This window comes from Vicugna pacos, chromosome 7 (assembly GCF_048564905.1).
Source record: "Vicugna pacos chromosome 7, VicPac4, whole genome shotgun sequence".
Classification (NCBI taxonomy): domain Eukaryota; kingdom Metazoa; phylum Chordata; class Mammalia; order Artiodactyla; family Camelidae; genus Vicugna; species Vicugna pacos.
Genome location: NC_132993.1, coordinates 34936891 through 34964887, shown reverse-complemented (window position 1 = coordinate 34964887; position 27997 = coordinate 34936891). Strand labels below are relative to the sequence as shown.

Here is a 27997-nt window from a genome sequence, read left to right as displayed (position 1 = left end):
GGGAGCTACCTAGCCCCCCACACTGACTGCTGGATGGACGGCTGCAGCACCTGGCTGCTGTCCTTGGAGGCTTCTCCAAGAGCAGCTTCTAGGGGCAGCTGAAGAAGTCTCTGATGCAGTAGGTGACTGGAGCAATGAACACAACACTGCCCATGACCTGGAATTTGCTGGCCTCAGCACCCACCTGGTCTCCCTGGGTGGTGGCACGGATGGCTTGGAACACCTGCACAAACCTGTGGCACGACTCTGGAGTAAGGTGCTGCTTTGACTGCCGCCTCCTTCCATCTCTTGACCACAGTGAGGGTCACAGAGGCAGCACCCCTCTTCTTCACTCTGGGGACCTTGTCCTCATCCTCCTCATCTTCCTCTTCCTCACTTGCCTCTTCCCACACGTCTGGCAAGGAGTGGCACTGCTCCTCTTCACCCTCAGAGCTGTCCGAGTGGCTAAAGTTCAGGAGGCTTTGGTGGTTCTCCTGCAGGATCTTGTAGAACTTAAGGTCTTTGTCCTTCAGCCGGGACAGCTGGTCCTTGCGCTCAGAGGCATGGCCTTGACGCCAGCTGCCTGGGGGCTCCCGTCTGGCCAACAGGCTTCCCTGCAGCTCTGTACTTTCTCTGTCTCTAGTTTCATTATCAACTTGTTTGTTCTTTTGTTGTTGTTTACTTATCTATTGCTTACTTATTTATTAGTGATTAAACAATGAAGGCTTTTGGCCCATTTGTGTTTTTCTGTTGGCAGTAGTTGGTGTAAGGAGATGTAAAAAAATCAGAATTATAGACTTCAGCTTTACCTCAATTCCCAGCACAGTTTTCATAGTAAATGGAACATAATTGCATATTTAAAAAAATAGTTTTCATAGTGAACAGTATATGATCAGGTATATGTTTAATTAATGCTTAATACATAAATACTGCGTGGATTTTAAAATGCTGTACCTACTCACAGTTATTTTATAATATTTTATTATTTCAGCAAAGCAACATACTGCAGTTCCACAGAGCCGTATTCCAGCTTTCTTCACTGAAGGGTTTTCTGGCAGTTAAGGTAGAGTGACTTTCTTTTTCTACTACGTCATATCCCATTTCTAATAAATCAACTTCCCAAATTATCAAACGTAGGAATTATGGACACTGTTTCTAGTCAGGTGATTACAAAAATTAAGAAAATATAGAAAAATTAAAAGGAATGAAAGACACAGAAGAGTCATAAGCAACTTTTTTGATATCCTGATGTAATTCTTTTCACTCCTTTTTAGAAAAATGATGTAATTAGCCATCCTCTTTTTTGGACATGATTGTTTTCAGTTTCTAGAGGCTTACTCTCTGAGCAGCAAATTCTCTTCTAATTTTTAAAAAATGTTTGAAGGAGATCCTTTTAAATATACCATAAACCCCTTTATCTTCTTGAACAGAAAATAGAAAGTGTTGTTTTACCTTTTGTTGCAAAGTCTGTATCATCGCCATGAATGAATTACTACCCTGCAGCAATGCCCTCAGTAGTTATTGAGATGTGTAGACTTGCTCACCTTTTGCACAAGGGGGCAATCTGTTTCCAAGGATGTTTATGTGGATGTGTTTGAGTTTCAACACTGAAATAGCTATATCTTCCCATCGATTTCTTCTGAAATATATCATTTTGTTCACTCTAACATACATTAAAACAGTACTCATTTCTGGTGCTCTGGCTAGTTGGGCTCTGGGATCATTATCCATAAACTGATATTCCCAATCTCTAAAATCTTTTTATATACAGGAAAAATAGAGCTTCTTACCTAGTACTGCCTGGCTTAATAAGTACATAATGGGTGAGTGGTTTTTGTCTATGCACAAATGCATCACTTACGTCTTCAGATTATGCAGGTCATTATTCTTCTTGGTGCCAAACTTAATCAGATAACCTGAGCTTTGCTTTTTAGAGATGAAATATTACATTAGCTATAGGACATTAACAAGAAAAACAATGCAACTGTAGACTGAAATGCCTCTGATAACTTGATTTTCAAATGTATCGTGCTAATACTGCCAAGCAGATGTTACAGCTCTGTGGCTGTTCTGTATGAGCTGCTGGAGGAAAGACTGAGGATTCTTTCTAAATCAACAAAACATATGACAGTTATGATAAGGAGAGAATATCGATTCCAGTAACTTTTAAATGATGCTTCCTTTGGCAATGGCTGTTTTGGAGTATCTGTTAGGGAGATTTTCTTTCTTCTAAGTTAAAACCAAAGACGATTCTTTCTCATCCAACAATGAGCTGGATATGATTTTTATTCTTTGAAAAACTCCAGGGGCAGGGATATGAAGGTTTGAGCATTTCACAAATAATCACACATATTTGGTAAAATCCATTCTCACTTAGTTTAGTGTTAAGAGGGAAAGTATTGTTCTGGGTACATCTAATGACCTTCCCACTGTAGACAAGGGTGACTACTCTATGTGCAAAATATAATTGGATCAAAGGATTCAGACTCTTGAACTCCCTGATTATGACCGTTTCACAGATCCTAAGTCTCTAGCTGTTTGTTCAAGAAAGTGTCAGCTCTTCTCAGTTGACGGTGTGATATCACTCCGTGCATATCTTGTTTTATTTTAGTTTGTTTACTTTTTCTTATTGTTGTTCTTTTTAAATACTTTTGCCCTGCGACTTCACAAAAGACATTTAAAATTTTCTATGACACTGATTTCATAGTAATGGTAGTACCTGACCTTCTTTATATGCTATTTATTTTTCAAGTAGTTACTAATGATTAGCTGTATGATAACTGATCAGAGATAGTAAAGAATTCAAGACAATTTCAAACATCTTGCACTGTCATCTTGAAATGCTATTAACAGTAAAATATCAACCTAGGCAGAAGGAAACATGAAATTAGAAAATAACCATTTGGCAACCACCAGAGTACCAATTGTTTAGACAAGAGTCATCAACAGTTATTAAACTGGGAGGATTATAAGAAACAGGATTATCCTCAACAGCTCCCCTTTAGATACCTATTAATTACAAATGCAAAAACAGCATCTCTGCACTATAGAAACCTGACATATACTACCATAATCAGGTGATCACAACTAACTTTACCAGCAATGGAATAAATACATATCACGTGCCTCCTGATGAATGATTAACCAAAAGCACAACATCTCTTTTCTGGTGTTTCTGCCAAAAACATATAACTTGAATTATGAGGATACATCAGACAAACTTAAATTTATTCTATAAATAAAGAGCCTGCCTGCACTCTTCAAAAATGTCAAGGACATGATAGAAAAAGAAAGACTAAAGAACTGTTCCAAATTAAAAAAGACTAATGAGGAATGACAACCAAATGCAATGTGTGATCCTGGCTTGGACCCTGGACCAAAATTTGTTTCTTTTGCTCTAAAGAATATTTGTGGGACTACTGGAATTTGAAAAAACAGAATGTAACTTAGATAATAGTGCTGTTTTAATGTCAATTTCCTGAATTTGACTATAGTATTATGGTTATGCGTGATAATTTTGTGACTCTTAGGAACTATACACTGAAGTGTTTAGGGGTAAAAGGGCATCATGTCTGTGACTTACTGTCAAATGATTTAGGTACTATAATGGATGTGTGGACAGAGAAGGAAGGAGAATGAAAATATAAATGTCTACGTATCAGAAACAAATGGTTCGGGACAAAGCTACTCAGCACTAGGGCACTGAGGAGGCACAAACATGGAGACATACACAGCCCTAGGGACATTTCTATACCTATCCTCCCTGACTTGCTGCTCAAAGTATGCTCCATGAGCGAGCAATACTGACACTAGCTGGGCAACTGTTTGGCATGCAGAACTTCTGGCCTTACCCAAGACCTACTGTTTGAAAATCTGCATTTTAATAAGACCATCGGGTGATTGGTATATTGTGAACTTCTGAGAACCACTGCTCTGTGTCACACTCATGATAGGTATGGTTTGGCTGGAGTCATAGAAGTAAGGTAGCAAAAGCTGGAGTCTTGCTATGCTTAGATATGTCATGCTTGGAATATGTTTGGAATGCCAGGCTTTATTATTATTGTTATACAAGAGTATAATATATAAAAAATCAAAAGACCTAAAAATCATTTAGAGTCAGAATTTGTATGCTTTCCTTACCTTGAACTAGAATTTTCAACTGAAATCTACAATTAATGGCTTCTAAAATTAGTGTAGAAGGTTATGATCAGTATTATTTTAAATGAAATAGTATGGAATGGAACAGGAGATATGAAAATTCACTACACGTAGTGAGGTAAGTGCTGTGGTCACTCTGAAGTGGTGAAATGGCCCCCAAGTTTGGTTCAAATGTGGTGATTGATGATGCCACACATGCGACAGGAAAGTATGAAAACATTTATTACCCACATAATAGGCTTTCTGGGGAGAGCAGAGCAGCTCCCAAGCAGGTTGAAAAATGAGAAAGTCACAAAAGGAGAGTGGCTTGGGGTTTTCATGGTTGTTAAGGAGTGGAGATGTGGTAAAAATTCCCATGAGCAGACTGGGCCTTGAGCAGTTCGAAATCCCACACTTCTCTTGGCTCAAAAGCAAGGAATTTTCTTATTAGTTGGCCCAGATGTGGACTAAGAGATAAAGGGAGAATGATGGGGCATGAATGCTGTCAGCAGATAAATATCAAACAGAGTCTTATCACAATAGCATCATATCATGTGCACATGCAGATGGACTGGATTCTGAAAAACATATTATTTTGGTTTATGGTCCAAAAGTTTGAAAGTTTGAAAGCCAGAAACCTCAGAGTTATTGAACAGGTTACATTAAATTATAGCTCAACTTAAAGAACCTAGATTCCTAGATTTTTTTTCCCCCCGAGCTCATCACCAGATTAAGTGCAGAAATGAATTTTAATGGTCTCAATTCAAGCTCTTACTGTCTCCCTTTTCTTTTATTCCAGGGAATTTAAGGACTGGGAAATTTAAAGTCCATTTATTAACACTCTCCCCGCTTGCCAAGCCATTTGGTTCATCTGGACTGTATTACTAAAGTTATTTTATTTAATTTAACCTTGACAATTAGACCCTGTGCTCCACTCCCAACATAGATTTTGACTGCAGAACAAACTGATGGTATAAATACTTGAATCTCTCAGTCGTTATATTAATCTTTCTCATAGCATCTTACCTGATACTTCATTCTCATCCATTGTTTTGAACACTTTGGGATAGATTTTTGGAACTTTCAGAAATGACAAAAACAGAAATTCAAAATAACCTCCTTTGTCTATCCAGCAGAGGTTCTTACTATTACTCAGTTTAATGAGAGAGTGGTAAAATTTATGTAATACACTTTATTATCAAGCAGAATGAAATCAATACAAAACTATTTTATTTTGATCAGCCTAGAAATAAATGCAGAACTTGTTTTACTTCATGACTCTTCCTGCTGACTCCTCCTCCCAATGCTGACCCTGATTATAGCACATGTTGTTCCTACGCATTAGAGTGTACTGGCTTTTATCTAATTATCTAATTCTTTCCTTATCCCCATAGTTACTTATGAATTATGGTAACATGACTAGGATTTCTAAGAGATATCCCAACTTTCTGACATAATAAGAAGTACTTAAATTAATTACTTTTTGTTCTTGAGCTAAGGGTACTTTTGAAATGTGTATGACTTAGCCTTGGTTTACTATCTTATCAGTGCAATGAGTTGATGCCAACCACACAAATGTATGCACATACACACACACACACAGAGCCAGTCTCTTTGACAGACAGATGGAAAATGTTGATTAAAATGATGTCACTTTTCAATGCTAATTATACTGTGATCTCACTGTATAATAAGCTTCCATTTTCAAAAAGTCTACAATGTAAGGTGTTTTTGGACACTGCATTTTGGATTAGAACATAAATGAATATACAGTCCACTGCCTTAAAAAGCACAACTGCACAATTACCACTCTTGAAGAGAACCGCATCAATCACCGGGAAATCTGACATGTGAGTGCCTCGTGATACTGTTCATCCAGAAGCAGTGTCTCAGGCCTGGGAGTTGGGAGCAGTGTGAGGAGAGAGGGAGAGCAAAGACACACTTCTGTTTTGCTTGTTTCCCCCGGTACTTCTAAAGATTTGTATTAACAAATTGAGAATTTTTCTTTCCCTGTTTTTCTTTCTAAGCTTGTTTCTCCTTCCTGCTGCCACTTCTGCTTTTTAAAGTTATTTTTCTATTACTTTTGTCTTCTTGCTTCTTTTTTTCTATTTTTACCTATTTTCTTAAATGCTATAAAATTAAAAGATATAGATGGGCTTGTGGAACAATACTGATCAGATAAGAGGAAACAAGGGTGGGCCTTTTATGTCAACCTAAAAATCTGCTCAATATAGAGTTCTGTTACCTTGGTTTTTAAAAACGCCAAAGGTTTGTCTGAACATCTGTTTGGAAAAGAGTCAGAGGAAGTGCTTAGTCTGGCTCACAGAAGAGCAATAGAGATACATTAACTAGCTTTCGTGGTCTAAATGCCATATGGTCTTCAACTTACTAGAGTACAATCACCTTTGAAAAACCACCTTACTGACAAAAAGGAAGGGGTGTTATCTATTACTGTTGCGTTATCCTAGATAGAACCTCTATCACATGGCATTCAAGTGTACCACATGCCCCAAATTTCAGAAGAAACACGTTTCATTAAAAAACTTGGCTCATTTTCAAAGGCCTCATTTTTATTAACCTTGACTGCAATCTCACCACACATTTGGATTTGTTTTTGTATAATTGAGCTAAAACTTTGATTTCCAGAATGTTTGAGAAATACAAGCTGTCTATGGATAGTATAGATTAATTAAACAATAATGTGTGAAACTAATTAGTTTAATTAGTCAACAGTTGCCATTTAAAGTAATTTGCTATTTAAAATGATAAGTTTCAAAGGTTGAGGACAAAACGATAAATGAAAAATTATATTTAACTGGTAATTTAGTCAGAAAGCAAGTTAGACACTACAAAAAAGTAAAAATATATTAATGTATTATCTGCACATTAGACATACTTTTTCTTAAATCATCAATTAAAATGTTGAGTAAGAGTGAGTAATAAGTATTCCATGGGTGACTTCCTTCTATGCTGACACAATTATGATTAATATTTTTTATAACAATAGTCAACAAAATATGTCATACCACTGTCTTTCAGCACATATGTTAAGCCTAATCTGAAAATTGAGGGTACCAAAGAAACTGCTAAATGCCTTACTAATCTCACGATTAACATAATTGCTTTTATTGACAGTGATCTCTATTTAGATCCATATGTGCAGAGACATCTGTTTTTATTAATAATAGCCCACTTTGGATCCTCATTCTCATCATATTATTACTGAAATGTTAGTCAAAATATGCTTGCTAATTCATTCTAGCAATTCCAAAAAAAAAAAAAAAACCTCTTACCATTTAGCTCTGGTTTCAGAAGGCTCACTGTAAAAAAATCATGGTATTTACTAATCTTAATTCTTTTGACTATATTTCCATTCACTGTCATCTTTCAGGGATCACCCAACTCAGCACCGAGATTGCTTCAGCATGTCTCTTTATTATAGAAGAGTAAATTGAAAGAGATCAGATATCAGCGTGGGGTCTCCCCAAGATGGAAATTTTCAGACTAAAGAATCAAAACTGGGTTTTGCAAACCAAAGGCCTTCATTCATATTATTGAGATGAAGAAGGGTGGATTTACAAAGAGAATTTCTTTGGAGACAGCCATTGAAACTTGTACAGTAAGGGTAGAAATTATTCAAGCCTGGTGAGGAGACTTTTCAACAAAACTGCTGAGAAAGTTTAATAATGTGACCTACAGTACTGAATGGTGGGTTGCTGTCTGGCTTTTCACCTGAAAAATACAAGAGTTATAGATGATCTAGCCAGCAGCTGACAGATGAGTTGAACAAGAGGTGTCCGCACTTCCAGAGTTCATTGGAGCAAAAAATAGGCGAATGGTTCCCAGAATGGGTGGTGTGCTACAAGGTGGGTGAGGGTTGGCCTGGTAATATTTTATTCTGAAGGGTCTCTTTAGAGTAGAGTGGATCAGCAAAAAAACAAGATGAGAAGAGTGAAAGTGAGAGGAAAATGCTTCACGGGCAGCGCAGTAGATATTCCCAGTGGGACCTCTGAAAAATCCATAAAAAAGGAGCCCTGTAAGAATAGGCTTTCAACACCAGCAATGCCCAGAGCCTGCAAAGCCATCTAGCTATAGCACTAGTCACGTAAGAATTCTCCTGTTCCCCCTTACTCTCCTCTCTAAACGCAAAACTGAGAGAGATCAGAATCTTCTTTTTGCAAAAGGACAAGTGAATAAGAAAAGAAAAATGAACCACAGTGCCACCCTACCCTATTTGCTGGCCTCTTCCCCACAGAATGTCATAACTAGGGAGGGAAAGATTTAATTTTATAATACAAGAGGTTTATCATTATACAGGGTCTTGCAATGATAATTTCTGAATTGAGACATAATTTCCTGACTTAAAGCAACACTATGATTTTGATTGCCTATGAGTAGCCAGAAAAGTTAGGGGACTGAGAGTTTTCTTGCACACGCAAGGAAAAATTTGGGCCACTGGATTCAGTTTTTAAACTGTTCATTACAGAAAATTTCAAATATTTAGAAGCATAGAGTTCATTGTAAAATGAGTTTGCATGTATCTGTCACCAAGGAGAACAGTCATCAGTTCATGCCCAGCTTGTTCCTTCTACACTGCCACATTTGGATTTATTGAAGCAAATCTCAATCAACTGAATTAATTTTAAAGAGACAAAGGGGGTCAAAGTTACTTTAAGATTATACTTCAACAGTCTTATAAGTCTAACAGTTGTGGAGCAAAAGATATATGAGTGTTTCTGTGCCATGTCAGGGACAGAGCTGCCTGGATTTTAAATCATGCTTAAAGACAGCTGGATTTATCAGATCCAAGAAAGTGGAATTGATTTAAAGTGACCTGAGACTATTGTCTCCTAACCTATCTGGGGCTTCTGGGCAGTAATTCATTCTCTCTCTTAGAATTTATTGGGAAACATTTCATAATACATGGGAATGTTTTAATAACTTTGTAAGACACAGATAATAAAATAATTCACATAATTAAATTAGCAATGGTAGAGAAACACTCTGTGTACTTCTCACCCTGGTCCATTTCTCCTCCTCTCTGTGATGATCATGATCCCCACTTTTGTATGCATCACACAATTGCTTTTTTTACAAAATCTGGGCTGGCATTTATTTATGGGTAGCCTTTGGGTTATTGACAGTTTTCTATCTGTTGAGGTGGATAAAACAAATAGGTGTTAGTTTTATAAATATTATTTTGCACCGTACCTACATATTCATTTTTATGTAAGCATGTTATCTAATGTTTTAAAAATAAAAAAGAAAAATACTGGGGGAAATATATACATACATATGTCTATACATACACACACACACACACACACACACACACACATATTTCTCCACAGAAGCCTATCGATGTACTGCACTAATAATCCATTAGTTAGATGGAGAAAATCCACATGTTCCTATCAATAAATTCAGAAAAATCTATTGATAATATTCAATCTTCTTTCATGATAAATGTTTTAAAATATTTTAATGTATTTTTAAAAGTACGTTGTTGACCTGATACCCTGTCATCTCCTAATTTCTTTATGTACTTCCTACTAACAAGAGCGTTCTTCCACATAAGTGCAATGTAAACCATCCCTCTTTCTTTCTCTCCTCCAAACACACACACACACAATTATTTCTACATTTATCTATATCTACATATTGAAAATCACAAGTTCATATCAATACCACATAGTTTATTCTGCTTTTCTCCCTTTCCAAATGTGGTAATCCCTTCTCCTTCAGTGAGAAACCAGCTTTCACTATTTCTCACAGCTACACATTCTGTTGTGCCCCATGTATATCCCCTATATGGATGCCTTGCTCTCCCTGCTTCAGGCTCCAGCGCACTGTGCCGGGTTCCCTTTTCAAGCCACTTGGACTCTCACCTCACACACGGCCACCCTGACCCGATGCACGGACGCTCTCCTCACCCTGCTCCAGCTCTCTACCCCACCATCCTCTGTAGGGGACACTCTCCTTACCCTGCCCAGGCTCCGACACCAAACACAGATGCCCTCCCTACCCTACTTAGTCACCATTATCCCACTCAGAGCATCTGCAATTCTGCCCCAGAGGACATGTTTTAAATACAGAAAGTAGATTTGTGAAGGGTAGTGAAAATTGGCTTTTCAATGAAGAAAAAGGGATTAAAAAATTTGGAAAGGGAGAGAAGTAAAATAAACTATGTGGTATTGGATTAGAATTGAATGTATTGGAATAAATTGTGGTTTTCAATATATAGATATTTAAAATATCTAACTTTCTCTGTCCTATCTAATGATTTTGAGTCCAAATTGTCCAGGAATGGAAAAGAAGAGGAAGAAGAAGAATCAAAATTTTGATTCTATAATTGAAGTATAGTCAGTTTACAATGTTGTGTTAATTTCTGGTGTGCAGCATAGAAATTCAGTTATATCCGGAGGAAACTCTAATTCACACTTATAATTTTTAATAGCTGCATTCTTTTTTGTGTTTGTGCCATCATTTTTAAGTCATTCTTCTGGTCTTGGATGTCTTAAGAGTCTTGAATTTTTCTCTGTTGTACTGTAATATGTTTTGGATCCTCAGCTTATTAAAGAAGATTGCTAAAAGTGAAATTACTAGATGGTAACATGTAAAATTCTTAAACCTTTATAATATGACAAGAAAAAAGCCCTCTCTCATTTTTATAATCTCTATTTCCTTAATTACCAATACAATTGCACATTTTTTTCTTGTTTAGCTCCCATTTTTTTCTGTGAATTGTTTTTCCATGTTAACTGACACTATTTCTTATAGTGCTTTCCTGATGATTTTTAAAAAGCTGTTTAAACTTGTCATACTTCTTGCAAATATGATTCCCACTTTTCCTTTTAGCTTTTATAATATATTTTAATGTATCATAATTTAATACAGTTTTAATATTATTGAATAATTTTTGTCATATTTAGAAAATTCTATCTCAATGGTAATTTAACTGTTTATCTAAAGCTTTCTTCTAGGGCTTTTATGGTTTCATCTTTCATATTTAGCTCTTTAATACATCCATCAAAGATTTATTTATTTTGTGGTTTCTGGTGAAGATTTTAATAATTTCTTTTCTAAATAGAGCTCAATTTTCCCAATATTATTAGTTGAACTTATTTGCTTTATTTAAATATTAAGTAATTATGTATATTAATATTCATTTGGAGGCAGTTTCTTTCATTCTGTTCACTTCTCAGGTCTTACACCAGTACCGCAGTGTTTTAATTATTGTATGTTTAAATAGCCAATAGACCATGTAAATTCCTTTTATGCCTCACTTTAAAGGGTTCTGGACCAAATTCTGATGTGGTGGAAGGGCGGCAGGGGGAGCACCAACAGGGTGCCCAAGAATTTAGCTCAGTTCAACTCAGTTCTGACACTATCTACCTGAAGATAGCATCAGATTCCACAGGTTAAGGGTTCAGTCCTACAGGACTTTCCTCCACCCCTCCCTTCAGATACCAGTCATAGGCTCAGGTTGTTACCTGTGCTGCTGACTCTCTGCTATAAGTCAGAGGTTCCCAAGGCTCTCTCCTTTCTTGGGTTCAATTAATTTGCTAGAATGGCTCCCAGAACTCAAGAGAAACATTTCACTTATTATATACCAGTTTATTATAAAAGTATATAACTCAGGAACAGCCAGATTGAAAAGATGCACAGGACAAGCTGTGAGGAAAGAGTGAGGGGCTTCCATGCCCTCTCCAGGAGCACCACTCTCCCCAAACTCTATGTGCTTACAGAGGTTCTCCAAACCCCGTCCTTTTGGGTTTTTATGTAGGCTTCATTACATAGTCATGATTGATTAATCATTGGCTATTGGCAGTTGATTTAACCTCCAGCCCCTTTTCCCCCCTGGAGATCAAGGGGTAGAATTGAAAGTTCCAACCCTCTAATCACATGGTTGGTTCTCCTGGCAACAACCCCCACCCTTTGGTGGGTCTAAAAGTCACTTAATTAACATAACAAGAGATATTTGTCACTCTCATCACTTAGAAAATTGCGAAGGTTTTAGGAGCTGTGAGCTGGGAACTCTGGATGAAGATGAAATATATATTTTGGTCACTTGAATGTATATATTTCTTATAACTCACAATACTGTACTTATTGTATTCAATAAGCCTGAACTATGATATTCTGAGTGTTCTTCCAAATGGTTTTAGAATCATCTTTCTTGTTTTTCCCAAAGAGGCTTTAAAACATGCTTAACCTATTATATGTTATCACTCATTCAAGCCTATGATGTGTCTTGCCTTTTATTCAGTCTTTTTGTTTCTTGGTAAAGTTTTCATCTTTTCCTGTCACTCCTATTCCTAGTTATTATATATACTTTGTTGTCATTTTGAATAGATGCACATTTTTCTTATAATTTCTGCTGTCTGTTATATAGGGAAATCATTGATTTTTGTGCATGTATCTCATGCCAAGCTATTTTACTGTAGCCTTTTGTGCTACAAATATTATATAATAGTTTTCTTGATATTTTAGGAACAAAATGATATTGTCTGAAAATCCCCCATGTGTCTTTTCCCAAATAAACTACTATATTCAAATAAATTTATCAGCAAATTATGAGAGATAAACTTTCCTAACCACATTCTCCTCTGGGATGACAAATTTACATTAGTGACACTTTACTGGAAAACGTGCTCTCTGTCTGGCTTTCGGAAAATTTCAACTACTACAAAATCCATGTCCATAAGAAGGGATGTAAATGGTTATTTAAATATATACTTTTACTAATACAAATAATACTGTAAAACAAAGACTGTTTCTCATCATTTGGTTCTACAAGGATTAAGTCATGAGTCACTGCAGTTGCTGACTTACAGTACACCCTGAAAGGAATTCAGGAGGAAAAACAGCATGAGGCCCTCTGTGCTTTTGAAAACAGGTCCCTTGGATAGTTAGATATATCTCAGGAAGAATTTTAATGAACCCGGATTCTTGAATCTTCCCATACACAGAAAAAGCATTAAAACCATTAACTGAGATAGCTGTTCCTCGTGACTAGCAGTAACCTTTTGCAGACATTTATGCTTGACTGCATGTGTTCCCTAGCCAAAATCATACTGTATCTACAGTGTAATGTATATATACTGACTCCTCCCCCTACCTCTTGGGAGCAGTTCTGAGTTACTTCACTGAGAGGCTGTTCCCCAAGCTATAGTCCTCAGTAAGACCTGAACAAAACTCAACTCACAGCTCTTATGTTGTGCATTTTTCTTTCAGTTGACAATACTCAGCCACAGTATTAACTGGAAGATCTATCAGTACAGGCTGAACGTCCACTTACCATTCAGTGAGGTTCACTAAGGATATGACCTTCTCTCCTCTCTGTTCTGTTCCTATTCTACTGACCTTATTCCAGGTTTGCCTCACTACTCTGTGCCAGGACAAAAACAGTAAGTAGTGAAGCATTACCCAAGAATGACTTAGATTTTTTTGTAACTTGAAGGAAATACATCTGAAAATAATTTTTTTCTTTGTAAATAATGTGTTATCATGAGAGTGATTTTGTTTTGCTCTTGTCTAAATATGCCAATTGCATAACCTTGTAGGTCTCTGAATTCCATGAGAACTATTAACTTATCCTTGAAAACGTAGTCTACGGACATCTGAGTGTTTATGCCACCTTACTACAGGAAATCCTAATGGGTCCACTGGCATTTTCTTGAAGATAAATGTCTTTATTTATATACTTTGATTTTATCTACTCAGTAAAGTTTTAGTTAGTCTATATTTAGCTTCTTCAAATATGTAGTGAAACTCACTAATTATCTTGAAACATTAGGCTGTGTAGAAAAACTGATGAAAATTTCTGTGCACAGTATCAATTTTCAACATGTTTCCAAGGAAGGGCTTGGGGTGCGATTTACCTGTGTAACAGCTACCTGGAATGAGCTGATATGCAGCACTCACTCTGCAGATACTCTTCTCTTCACCTTCAGCAAGATGTTAAATGCTTTTAAATAGCTATTCTATACTGTTTTATTGGTGTTAACAGAACTATTACGGCTGTTGCTGGCCATCTTTATAGCCCTTTGCTGCTTCACTTCCACAGCATGCAAGCTTAGCTACCAAAAATGTCATTGATCATAGTTTTAAGCATCATCCTTAGATGATAAAATTGGTGATATCATTGAATGGCAGATTCAAAACTATCATAAAAAGTCTCTCAAACAGATGGCAAATATACCACCGTTTACATTTTTAAAATGAATGCTACAGATGGTAAGAAATTATTCCACCATGTTTAAAAGGAAAATTCCACAGCATTTCTACAAAGGCGCTTTTCTTTTTACTGCAAGGAAATATATTCAGTAATTTAGCAACCAACTACCCTTTTGCCTTCCAAATTGTATATTGGAAGCATATGGGAAAGATGTCTAAAGAGCCTGTATTCTCTTTTTCTTTATGTGTCTCTAAATTTATTGAATAATAAAAATAAATATGAATGAGAAAGGTGTATGGAAGTGTTCATTCTTTAGGATAAAAATTATAATTCTTAAAGGCATTTTTAGGTAATTTACTCATTCCATTACAACCCATTTCATGATTAAGAACTTTTGGCTATAAAGAAAACATTAAAATGTCATATGTTAACATTTTAAAAATATCATTTCTAATGTGTGATAATCTGTATTGTATACTAATTTTATGTTTATTTTATAAAATGATGGTATACTAAAGTATCTTGAGTGACAGGAGCAATTTAATAAATTAAAGATTTGAAAACAAGAATTTAAATTTTCTATTTGATTATAAACATGATTATAGTTATAGTAGTTGATTATCAGAGATTATTGCACTTTATATACACAGCTGTCCATACCTCAAAATATTTCATTCTGTTCTCTCAATAATGTACACATATATTCCTTGGATTTTGATGAGGAAATCAGCCTTTCCATAATCAAACTTACTCTTGTCAAATTTTCTAAAAACATAAAAATTTAATTCTAAAGTCAGGATCCCTCTATAGAACTTCAAAATTATTCACATTTTTTTTCCTTTTGAAGAGTTACTATAACTGTCTTCTTTTCAAAATAATTAAACTTCTAAAAAATGTAAATTTGACCTATTTGAAAATATACATTATCAGATTTTTCCCTTCAAATAGCTCACTGTGAGCATAAGGTTGACAGTAGAGGTGATCTCTGGTTCCATCACATATGAAAAATAATCTGTTATATCTATGTGTCAAGAGTTGAGGTAAAGTGTTTCTTGCCTTCTGGCTGTTGTTTGTTCCCATTATTTCTTCTCCACTTAGAATTTTAATAAATATAAAAAGCATTGTTAAAATTCACAGTCTGTAATCTTTTTTTACCAAGGTAATATAGAAGTTGAAATGAATGAAAGGTGGACTTAGAAACTGAATTTTTATAGGTCAAAATTTTAACACTTTATAGTACAACTTCTGTTTTGTGACAAGATGGTGCCCAGTGGCCTTCCAGAGGCAGGACATAGATGTCACCTCAGTGTACCAAAACCAAGGCCATGTAAGACATCACTGTTAGAATTGTTTTAAAGTCTTGATCTCTGTTTTCTAAACAGTAGTCCTCAAATGTTCTGTTGTATGAGAATCACTTAGAAGGCTTTTTAAACAAAGATTGCTGAGTCCCGGACTCAGAGTTTGGGATCCAACAAGTCAGAGGTGGGGCTAGAAAATGTGCATTTCTAACAAGTTCCCAGTTGATTTTGATGTTGCTGGTCCAGAGACCACACTTTGAGAACTACTGTTTTAGCATCAAGACAGAGGGGAAAAACACTGAACTGAGATCATGTTTTAAACTTACTTCTGCTTTATTTGTGTGCTCCTGGAAATGGCATCACTGTTTTTCTTTTTCAAATGAGAGTGTTGGCCTAGGTGATTGCTCATTTCCTTATGTGTTACCCCCAAATCTATGAATATAAACCAAGAACCACAAAAGAGCACACAATCCCTTTTAATTAGGGTGATTCAAAGGTCTTACAGAAGACAGAGCTCTGAAAACACTTTTTAAATTACATAGGAGCTCTGCCCTTCACCCTTGCCTCCTCTGCAAAGGTGACTAAACTTGAGCTCAAATGTCTCTGCTTGAGTTACACAGACAAGCAAACAAGTGAACAAACAAAACTAAACTATTCTTTAATGGGTATGTGATTCTAAATTCAGTTTCTTCATTATCACATTATAAAATTATTGCTAAGGCCCCCACGATGATGTTGTTGGAGATTTCTTTGCCTCGGGCTGCTCTTTGAGTTCAATGCCGTAAACTTAGTTCTTTACCACTCTACATTGATTTAAAACTCGAGGGTATTTAGAGCCTCTTGCCAAGCCACCTATGGTGTAAGTCGTTCAATAATTACTATTTTCTGTTAATTATAACAGTGGCTCTTTCTGTCCCTGTATTTCAGAGCCTTTAAATCCTCTGAATTACAGAATTGGAGAGAATGGCCAAGGCTTGGAAACACACAAATGTTCTCTCCATGATTGATCTGACTAGGTTCTACGTAGGTTAGACTAATTTAGGTCCACTTGACCTCTCTTGAGTTATATTATTCCATTTCAATTACAGCTGAGATAGTTTCAGTCACTGATGAAAACAGACTGGAAAGATGATTGACTATTCGAATCAATAAAGAGCATGAGAGGTTTTATATTTTGAGGGAGCAATCGAATGTTAGGAAAATGGTTTTCTAATTCATACCCTTGACAGTTCCCGAAGTTTTACCAAAGGGGCTACTAAAGCATTAATAGTTTTAAAGAAGTCAGAGATTATATTTTTAAATTTTATTTGCTGTCTATTATAAAACTGATCAAGCTGAAAAGTTGTCTGCCCTGCAGGTTCTCCTTTCCATGCCCCCTTTAACAATGATCCTTAAAAAAAAAAAAGAAAAAGGTACATAGCAATCTCAAAAGTCAGGTCAGTGCTTGGTTTGATGTGAAAAAAATCTCCAGAATGGCAAATAAGGGAGCATTTCCACAATTGCTTCAAATGAGTCATCCACAATCATCTCATAAATTTTTTAAAATGAATTTTACTTTAAAAATAGTATTTATTAAAAATTCATAATATATTATGCTGTTTTAAATAAATTAGGTACAAATAATAACTACAATGAAAAGTCAGTCTAAAAGATACATAGACCCTTATGGCTATAGGAAATTAAATTTTAAAAATAAATATCTGTAGAGAAGTATGATAAGATGTTCAATAGAAGAACTTCAAGTTTAAAATTATATTATATTAGGATAAATTAGGGTTGCAAAATTAGAGTGGGAATAAAGTTAAGGAGACAAAATTAATGGTATAAAATTCCTTACTATTAAATAATAACTTTTTGTGTATTTTTAAATGAATCATGATGATATCAATTTATTATGGTATTTATGTCCCATTGGTGTCAATACGTAAATAATATCATAATTTCAACAACCTGTACTTAAGATGAAGCATTTAGATCTCACTTTAAAATTTTTGAGGAGTAGAATGTTTTTTAGTCATTCATTTTGGAGTAACAATATTATGTGCACACCTGTGTTCCATTATTGAATACAGTATAAAATTGACAACTCTTATAATAATAGTAATGATTAAAATAATGATAATAAAGTAGTTTAAAAAACATATCTGAAATATATTGAATTGAAATGTTCACATAATAATGAAAGTAAGCATTATTATCTGCTATTTATACATGAGGAAACCAGCCATTGGGATAACATAGGCAAGTCACTTGCTCAAAGTGAAAATAATGTGAAAGCCAAGACAAAAATCTGATCCAGTGATTCCTATGTTTGTTCTTTCCACCTACTTCTACCTAAGCATAAAAAGTGATTGGCCATGACAGTGATGTTCAAGTTTCTTTCTGTTCATCTATACAGCTGCATTTCATACATCTACATTTTGTTCATCTACAGATGTGCATCTACATTATACTGGGTCTGAAGAACTCTGTAGAAGATCTCTGTGTTTGGATCTCATCAAAATTGTACCAGTTTATGATTCTTTAAGAATTACTATATTGTAATATCAAACGTTTCCTTCCTAGAACACTAATATCTTTCCATCTTGAACAGTTCTTCGTCTGTAATTACTTTAGGTCACTCTTCCATCTTTTGTTAAAATACTATTAGTGAAGCACCAGTGGATTCAATGTCATCAAATCCAATGAAGTTAAATTATCACTTGTGACTGACTATTCTTAGTAGCAAATTATCTCTGAATTCATCAGGGAGATTAACACTTATAATCACCTTTATAAAAAAAAAGAAGTCTAAATTAGTTCAACTGAGAAAGTGATAAAATATTTTTTATTTGACTAAAATATTGCAGTTGGCTGTAATAGTAGAAAATGAGTGTCTGGGCTGCCAAGAATATTTGTTACATTGCAACTGTCTTGCTCTCCCATTTCCCTCTACTAAAAGGTGTTGGACTCATTCTTCATCTTAATAACTTGGCAGTCACAAAGCTTAAATCAACATTTGCAACCAAAAACTTTGTTAATCATTCTGACTTGAAAAGAAAATCTTGAGTGTTTCAAGTGTCAGCCATCAGCCAACATTTTGCCCCCAAATATCTATTAAAAGGGTATTATCAACTATTCACCTAGCATTTTGGGGGGAAAGAAATATAACCTACTCTGTTACATTATATGAACTCACTGATATAATGTAATCTAACACATTAGTTGCAATACCTCAAATCTATGTCCCTTCTGAGTACCTAAAATGTCTTCAAGTCACAACACGGTTATAGTTCAGCCCCTAAGGGGGGAAACAGTTCTTCAACTCACTTCTAGCTATTTCCAATATTTACATTTATGACATATGATGCCACATAATTGGAAAATGTCTCAAGAAAATTTATTCTATCTTGCCATATCAGAAAGATAGGCTTTTTTCAAATTTGCCATGTATCCATTTGTCAAATAGTATTTTTAAAACATCTTTACTAATTTCCCCAATACTAAATAATTTTATCTGTGATAAGCAACCTTCACTCAAACCTGAAGAACAGCATCATAACGAGGCTCAAATGTAAATGATACATTATCTACATTTAATATCACAGATGATTAGTGATGGAAGCTTGGGATTTTGAAGGCTGCATTTTTCATTTCGTTCCTCTTTTAAATACAAAACACTGTACTGGCTGTAGATGCCAAAGAATTTTTTTTAAGTTATACATTTGTTATTAAGCCAGTTACATGTTATCCCTAAAGAATTTGGAAAATAATAATGATAGCACATATTTATTTAAAAGAAAAAAAGAGTAAGAACTAAAGAAAGAACACATAGATGAAAGCTTGCCCTTTCTTAGTGAACCTGGTGACACACATGGATTACAAAACTGAGTGGGGAGAAAAGTATTCTCCAGAATAAGTTTTTCTGGAGTAGGGTTTTTCTCTACTTATTAATCAGAGTAGTACTCATGACATTTCTAAGCCTTAGAGGCGTAGGACTGCATAAGAGACCCAGTCACACCTTTACACAGTCATGCAGTCAGAGGGTGCCAAAATGGAGGCATTTTTAGAAGTTCAGAATAGAGTAAAATTCACTTTCTAAATATTGGATAACTCTATCTGAAAATCTAAATAGTCCTTTCCAAGTTATCAGAATGAAAGCATTTCTTCAACAAATTTTACCTGATGAAATGTGTTTTTAAGAAGATGTTCATGTTTTTATACAAATACAGTTCATCTAAAGCTCATCGCATTGCCAGTAAAGTCAATTACTCTTTTCTTGGTCACACGTTATTTGGCAGGAAGTCTATTGTTGCTGCAACATTTAGGTTTTACAAGCAGGCCTATTTTATAGGAAGCTATGGTAGTATTTTTTAAAGAGAAGCTATATAACGCATTTTAGAGTCTCTGAGGTGAAGATTTATTGTATTCAATGGTGCCAAGGATAGATAGCATGGGCTGGCAATATACAAACATGTCCATGGTCATGATACTGACGTACAAAATGTCTCCTATTTCAGCCCCTGACATCTCAATGGGGATTGGCAGTTCAATTCCACACTAACTCATCCACACATAAGGGACAATTCCAAAATATGAATCTACATGTGCAAATACAAACTCTAAATATATTTACTAATATAGATTTTTTCCATAAAAAGAGCCCAATATTTTGTTTAAATATGTAAATATAACATCCTCATAATAATTTTAGTTCTCAGAATTTTATTAAACCAGCTGGTTACCATGTGTAAGATATTTACTTAAATAGTATTTTATGATCATCTTAGAATGTATGCTATCTAAATTCAATTTTACGAATTTTTATTGAAAAGCTTTGAGCTTTTCAATAAAATATAACTCCCTTATATTGTCAGAAGTAATTTGGTCAAAGGGCAAAACATGGTAACTTTCCTGACAGAAATATTAATGTTTTCAATGAATGTGTGTTTGAGAATCACAGAGTAATTTTATGTATTTTGATAATTTGCTTGCCTCACTGTATAGTAGAACAACTTTAGTAGTAATCTGACGTATCATGCCAGAGAAGAGTGACTGCTTCTTACTGCCTTTGCTTAGAGAAAGCAATATAATTGTGTACAATTTTAATAAAGTTTTATTTTTATTTTATTTTTTTAAATTTAAATTTAAAAAAAATCTCTGCAAAGGTAATTAGATTTTATGTACGTATTTATTTATATGGAGGTATTGGGGATTGAACTCAGGACCTCATGCATACTAAGCACATACTCTACCACTGAGCTATGCCCTCCCCTCACAATAAAGTTTTTAGATTAAGAAAAAAAATATGTCATTTCCACCTCACTATATTCAACTATAATATGTGCAGGAAGATACTAAGTTATGTATTGAGCATAACTGATATTATAAATTACTTGTCATAGTAATGATCCCATCAATCAAAGAAAATGTAGCGAAAGTATGGAAGGAAAAATACCCTATAAGAGTCTTTAACAAACAGACTCAATAGCATAGGATCCTACGAAGGCTGTAATATTAATATATATATATATATATATAATATATATAATATATATATATATTATATATATATATATATATGCCAGGATTCTGCCTAATCGAGGTACGCTACTTTATAGAAGGGAAACATAATGAATGAATGGATACAGAAACAAACTACCAAACAGATAAGTTTACAACTTGATGAAATTACAACATTTTGAACTTCTGGTTACTTTTACAGCTTTGATGTCTACTATAATCACCCTTGGACACAGTGATTCCTACTAAGCATAGATTCAAATCATCCTCACCAAAAATGGTATTACTTTACATAACTAATGCCTGTCATCCAATTTCATATGAAAGTTTCTCTCAAATCAGTAAATTTTGGCATTAACAACATGCTGACACATTAGCTGCTGAGTTATGCATTTTGAAGTTCATTTTAATGCAACTTGTATTGATTAACCTATCATAATAATATTTAGGTTTCAAAATTGTGAACTATATTGAATGAAAAACAATGTAAGGTGAAGTGATACATTAGGTTTCACTGCTTCCAAGGAACAAAAACAAATGACTATGTTATTAACCCTAGAAATCTGTCATTTTGAGTGTCTAATTTTCCTCTCCAATCTACTGATGTTTAGTCTCCTATTAAATATACAACACAGATGAAACTTACACATTATAGTTACCTGCATTGGTAGTATTTTTCTTATGTCAGAAAAGGAGCATACATAATTGAGTATCACATCACATCATATATGGTTACTTAGAATAATGTTATATTCAGGGCATATGGATGCCTAACAATAGTCAGATTTATTTAATGTTGTATGACAAATCTTTCAAATCCTTACCAATTTTGGACACTGTTAGGAAAGTGTAGCATCGTTTCTAGACGAACTATGTGAAAGGAAATGACACATTTTGGAAGACAATTTTTTTTTCACAAAAATGCCTATAAACCACATTAGGAAAGAAGAAAATGGTTACCATTCTAAATTTAAAAATTACATATATCAATAGATAGACAGATACCTGATTATTTTTCTATTAACAAAAATGAAAGTGATAGCTGAAAGGGAATGAAGACTTTTAAGTTTTTTTTTTTAATTTCAGAGCAATGTAATGAACAATATTTTATAGAATACTAAATAATAATAATAGAAAATTCTAATGAGAAAATGTAGGAACAGAGGTACTTGACAAAATATTTTGAGGCAATTAAGGAAGACAATTAGCATAGGAAAAAAGTGCAAAATTACTTTTATGTGATCATATTTAAAACAAAAAAGACAAAAATGAGAAAAAGAGGCAAATTATTTGAAATTGAGAATCAATTTAGAGCAAAACAAGAGCCAATTAAGGAACATAAGAGTCAGGAGAAGGCCCTTGATAATAAAACTGAAGTACAGTGATAGTGAAAAGTGAAAGAGGAGGCAGATTTCAAATAGAACCAAGTAAATCTAATAGAACTTCAAGAGTGAATATATTTATATATGGATATAATTTGTAATAGAAATTCAATGGATAGATTTACTCAGCATATTAAGCTCAAGAAAAGAAAGTATAAATTTATTCATAGATAGATATGAGTAACTGATCCATCTTGAAGCCAGTCTTGGAACACATGAAAGTTCTCATCATACATAAAAAGAGAAGTTTCAACATAGATGTGATTGGAGTTTCAGAAAAACTTAATTTCATATATTGGATTTCACATGCTGTTGGTGAATGTGAATATTGGTAACCTCAATGGAAACAATTTGAGATTTCACTATATGTTTACACATGTGTATCACTGGTTTCCAGCAATCCAACTTCTAGGTATGAAATGATCATAGAGGAATTTTTTCAAATGCATCAAGGTACTTACAGGAACATGCTTATTCAAAAAGCAATAGCAAAAACATCCCAAATCTTCATCAGTATTATACATAATAAATGATGATGAACACAAGCAATAGAATGTTATGTAGTATTGGAACTGACTATAGCTACATCAGATAGAAAGAACGAATTTCAAAAATACATTGATCAAAAAGGAAAGCCTCAGAAAAAGACACACAGTATTATGCCATTTACAGAAATTAGGTATAAGCAACATTAAATACTATATTGTTTATATCTATATATTTATGTAGCAAATCTATAGAAAGCAAGGAAATTATCATAAAATTTAGGAAAGACGTTTTCTTTAGGAAGGAAGGAGATGTGATAGGGTGGAGGGAGAATATAGCGGCTTGAATTTGGATGATGTGGTATCAAAGGAACATGAAAGTTCTGTTCCTTGATCAGCAGGGTAACAGCAGTGTTCACATTAGCAATTTTCTTTAAACAATACATACAGTCTTCATACAGTTTTTCTGTATATTTCATTATTAAAAAGTTTGAAAATAAGAAATAGCTGTGCAATCAATGTAACATTTCTGAAAATGGATTATTCATATTTGCTTGGTAACAAAACCTATGCAACTGTACAAAATATAGACCCATAACTTAAAATAAAGAAATAAAATGTGATCCTTAAATAAGGTGTTTGTATGGACCATTGTGTCCCCTCAAAATTCATGTGTTGAAGCTCCTGCCCCTGGTGTGACAGTATCTGGAGATAGGGTGTTTAAGAAAGTAATTAAGGATAAATGAGGGTAAGGGTTTGGCCCTAATCTGATAGGACTGATGTCCTCATAAGAATAGGAAGAGCACCAGAGAGAGCTCTTTCTTTTCATATGTGCACAGAGGAAAGGTTATGTGAGAACACCTGGAACGTGGGAATCTGCAAGCCAGGAAGAGCAGTCTCACCAATCAACTCTGCTAGCGCCATGACCTTGAACTTTCTCAGAACTGTGAGAAAGTAAGTTTCTTTTGTTTAAGCCACCCAGTCTGTGGTATTTTTTGTTGTGGCAGCCCAAGAAAACTATTAAAATATCATATATAAAATCTTTGAGGAGTAAAACTTATTTTCCTAATCATATCATTATTAATGGAATTGCTAATACTTGAAGGATTATTATTAATGGTTCTTAATTTGCCACTTGTTTTCAGGAGCAAAACACCAATCACATAGTGGGCAATATCTCTGCTGCTATTAACGCTGAGTAAACTAGCTATACTATCTAATTGCTTCATTAAAGTATCTCTTAATACTTTTAAGAAAGAATAAATCAGAGCTAGCACATAGAAAAAGGAAAGAACCAAACACTTAAGGTGTGTTAAATTAGTCAAGCCAAATAAAGAATTAATGGATGTCTTCTGTCACTTTTAATCTCATTGCCAGTCATTTATATTTTTCAAATTCCATCCAGCACACTTTCTCTCTTATTTTTGCTCCGTAAAATTTCTTTTAAATCATACTTCTTCATAAAGCTCTATCTAGATCAAATCTGTCACTTAAAAAATTATTCTCTGGGACTTCCTCTTTTGGCCACAAAGATTAACTACAGGAACTGAACTAGCCCTTTCCCATCAACAACCATAAAACTGAACAAAATAAGTGAAAAATAAATCCTGTTTTCCAGCATTGGACAAAGGCAACATAAGACTATGAACCCTCAGAGTAGAGAACAAGTGAAGTAAGCCCTGAACTGTCTAACTTTTTGATGAGAGGGTTTTACCAAAGCACAGACAGGAAGGGGAACTCACGCAGAACACAGAGGTCTTATTAAGCTGAACAGTCAGAGTTCAAGTGAACTAAAGCATCTGGAATGCAGAGCAAACCATTTATCAAGCGGAAGATACACAGAGAAGTACCCACCAAATCTGCATAGGTATTCCTTTGAATTGCTGCAGAATCCTGATGTGGGTATCTCAAGGCAAGACTCTATGTGGCCATAAAAAGAAAAATGACCAGGGGAAAAACAATGACCAATAATTTATAAGTGGAACATTTCCTATAGCTTGCACAGGATTGAGAGGTGTTAGAGACCTGACAAAACAGAAAAGAGAGACCTAGTTAAACATTTGAGACATTTAGTAGAGAATCTCAAAAGGCCCTTTTCCTTTTCTTTGAGAGGAGGATTAAACTCTTCCTGGAGAAAAGCTACTTTAGGGTAAAGTTGTCATTATCATCATCTCATCATCATTATCATCATCATCATCATCATCAAGATGACACAGAAGTAAAATAACTGAAAAATCAAACTGTAAACCAAAACAAATTAATATCTATGAGGAAAAGCAAGCAAGCAAACAAACGTTCAACATCCTTTAAAGAAAGATAATGAAATCAAGACACAAAACAGTGTTCAGCATCCTGTAAAAAATTATCACACATATAAGGAAGCAGAAATTATGACACATAACTGATTATCACGATGGTCGATACAGATGGTAGTTTTACCAGATGCACTGCATGAAAGCAAATCCCTATCCAGAGTAAATGCCTATTCCAGTAAGAACAAAACACTTCCTATGATGGAAGTGGTCCAATGTAATCAATCTGACACCAGGTAGCTGGTTGATCATCCCAGTAAGGGTGCCATATTGGAGACTCAGTGTTTATCTCTGCTTTGGTAGATGGAACATTTGGTGGTAGCTATAGATTGATGAGCCTTGCTGAGTAGAAGTCCATGTTATTATCTCATAAATATGAAAATTAAAAACTTAAGGATATTATTCTTAACAATAAATATGTAGATGGGTAATTAACAAGTCTATATTGTAAAAAGTTACCAAAGTCAGATGCAATTTCATAAGAAATTGAAAATATATCAAGATTAAGGGGCATATCTTTAACTAATTTCTATCTTACAAGAACCTAAATACTTCTGATAACATGACATTTGTCTATAAAGAAGCATACACATGTAATTTATTCTTCACATTGCTTGTTATATCATGAGACTGGAGTATCAAATTGTTTGTGAACTGTATTTCACACATCCATTGTGTAATTTCACATTTTTGTGTGTGTGGTAACATGCCAATTGAGTTACTGTGACATGAAACAAGGGGACATTTTATTCCTGTTAGTTATCAGTAACCACATTAAATAGAAGATATCACCCACCTGGCACTCTTGTCAGGGGGCTAACATTTATTCATGAAGCAATAAAGGATTTGGGTGTTAGAAGGGCATCTTTGCAAGGCCCTGCTTCTAACTAGTGAGCTGGATGTCAGAGACCAGAGTCCTAATTATCTCCCCACAGTATCTGCTCTGGTCAGAGGGTTGTGTCTTCAGCATAATTGGCTCAAGATTTAACTTCTGAGGAAAGTTTACCTCCTGTCTGGTCAATAAACCTCCACTAACAATGTCTGAATTCCCAACCAAACTGAGGTATATTTTCAAGTTGTACAAAATAGATTTTTCTTTTCTACAAATGACATACTATATGAATTTCTAAATGCCATCAAGCTTTTCTGCAGACACACAGGTGAAAAAGAAGAGCAAAACAAATAAAACAAAGTGAGGTAGCTTTATAAATAATTTGATAATGGTGCCTACTTTGGAAGAATTTTGAAATATGATGATTATCTAGATGCTTCATGATGAAAATGATTTATTTGCAGCATAAACGACGGATGCATACATGATCTTTAAAGATATTATTCATACAGATAAAATTTTAATACTAGATCAAACCATATGAAATTGGCATCTTTTTAGGGAAAAACTAGTTGGATATTAGCAATTTCATATAGTACAACCTAAATTTTGTGTGGTTTTACCTTTTTATCATTGTGTAGTTAGTCGCACTGCTTTAAGTTTATAATACTTTTTTTTACTTACAGGATTTTTTTTTTCTGTAGCAACAGGAATTACATTAAAATGATCATATCTGCTGTTTTAGAGAGTCATGTTATTGAAGCTTAAGTCATTTTTAGTGACTGAATTTTTTCTATTCTTGACTGTGATGATTATTTTTTGCTGTTCTGTCATGTATTACAGGACTTACAGCATGACAGCATGTTCCAAAAAAGTTCTGGCTCATCAGAACCTGCTGAGGCTCCATCATGGTCTTGCAGATATAAATGGTGGTAAGTGTGAGACAGTGCTGAGACGGGCCAATGGCAATGTGCTACTTTTCAAGGAGTTTTCAGGAAGACTCGTTCGCAGGAGAGTCAAATCCCATGTAGATCCAGCAGTTTCCTCCCTTAGCTCGGATTGCTATGCCTCTCACACTGCTTGAAGAGGAGCTGACACTCAACTTGATATTCAGTTTTGTTTTCCTTTATCCCTTTGAAGCTTAACAGACACCCAGGATGGGAAAAGGAAACAACACAGAACACACAGCTGAGTGACAGACGACACACAAGACAGAGATACAAACAAGCTTGTGCGACTTCAGTTCAGGGAGGGCCCTGCCAACAAAATACACCTAAAACGTTGCATTTGCTTTTACCGATGAGGAGTTTTCAAGGACTGGAGTGAGAGGGTGGATATCACTTTCACAGGTATTTTTAACAAAATACTTTTGTTTTCAACGCAATCTTTTCCTCCACCTAGTATCAGTTTAAAAGATTTACCTTTGCTTGTCCTTGATACTCTCCCATGAAAGGAGAGAGTGAAGAACCATTTTTTAAAAAGTCACTCATTGAAATGTCTGTTAATATCAGTCTTTACCCTTGTGTGACAAGACCTGTCAAACTGACATACAGTGGACATACTGATGTGCCTGTGCTGTAGCCACTCATGATTGGAGGCTTATTTTGTCATTTGATCTTTATATCTGATGGGTCCTTGCTGAACCTGAATGAGTGACTAGAAATGACAGAAAGAGCAAGTCAGTACCTTGCATCTCAATGGAAGGTTGCACAGCACCTCGGTCGAGGAGGCTTTGTGCTGATGTGAATCTTGATGCGGTGCCGGCACGAGCCTGCCGTAACATGTGCTTGCCCTTCTTCGACATGCTTTTCAAATTCCTGATTTATCACTCTGACACTTGACAGAGCATTGGGGGAAAAAAAACAGAAGCAAAATTCAATGACAGCTAAC

At 34.8% G+C, this 27997-nt stretch overlaps 1 pseudogene; it reads right to left on the bottom strand.

Moving 5' to 3' along the window:
- Positions 1–5: 5 nt before the first annotated feature.
- On the bottom strand, positions 6–27911 carry LOC102538978 (nucleolar complex protein 2 homolog pseudogene; annotated as a pseudogene).
- Positions 27912–27997: the final 86 nt, after the last annotated feature.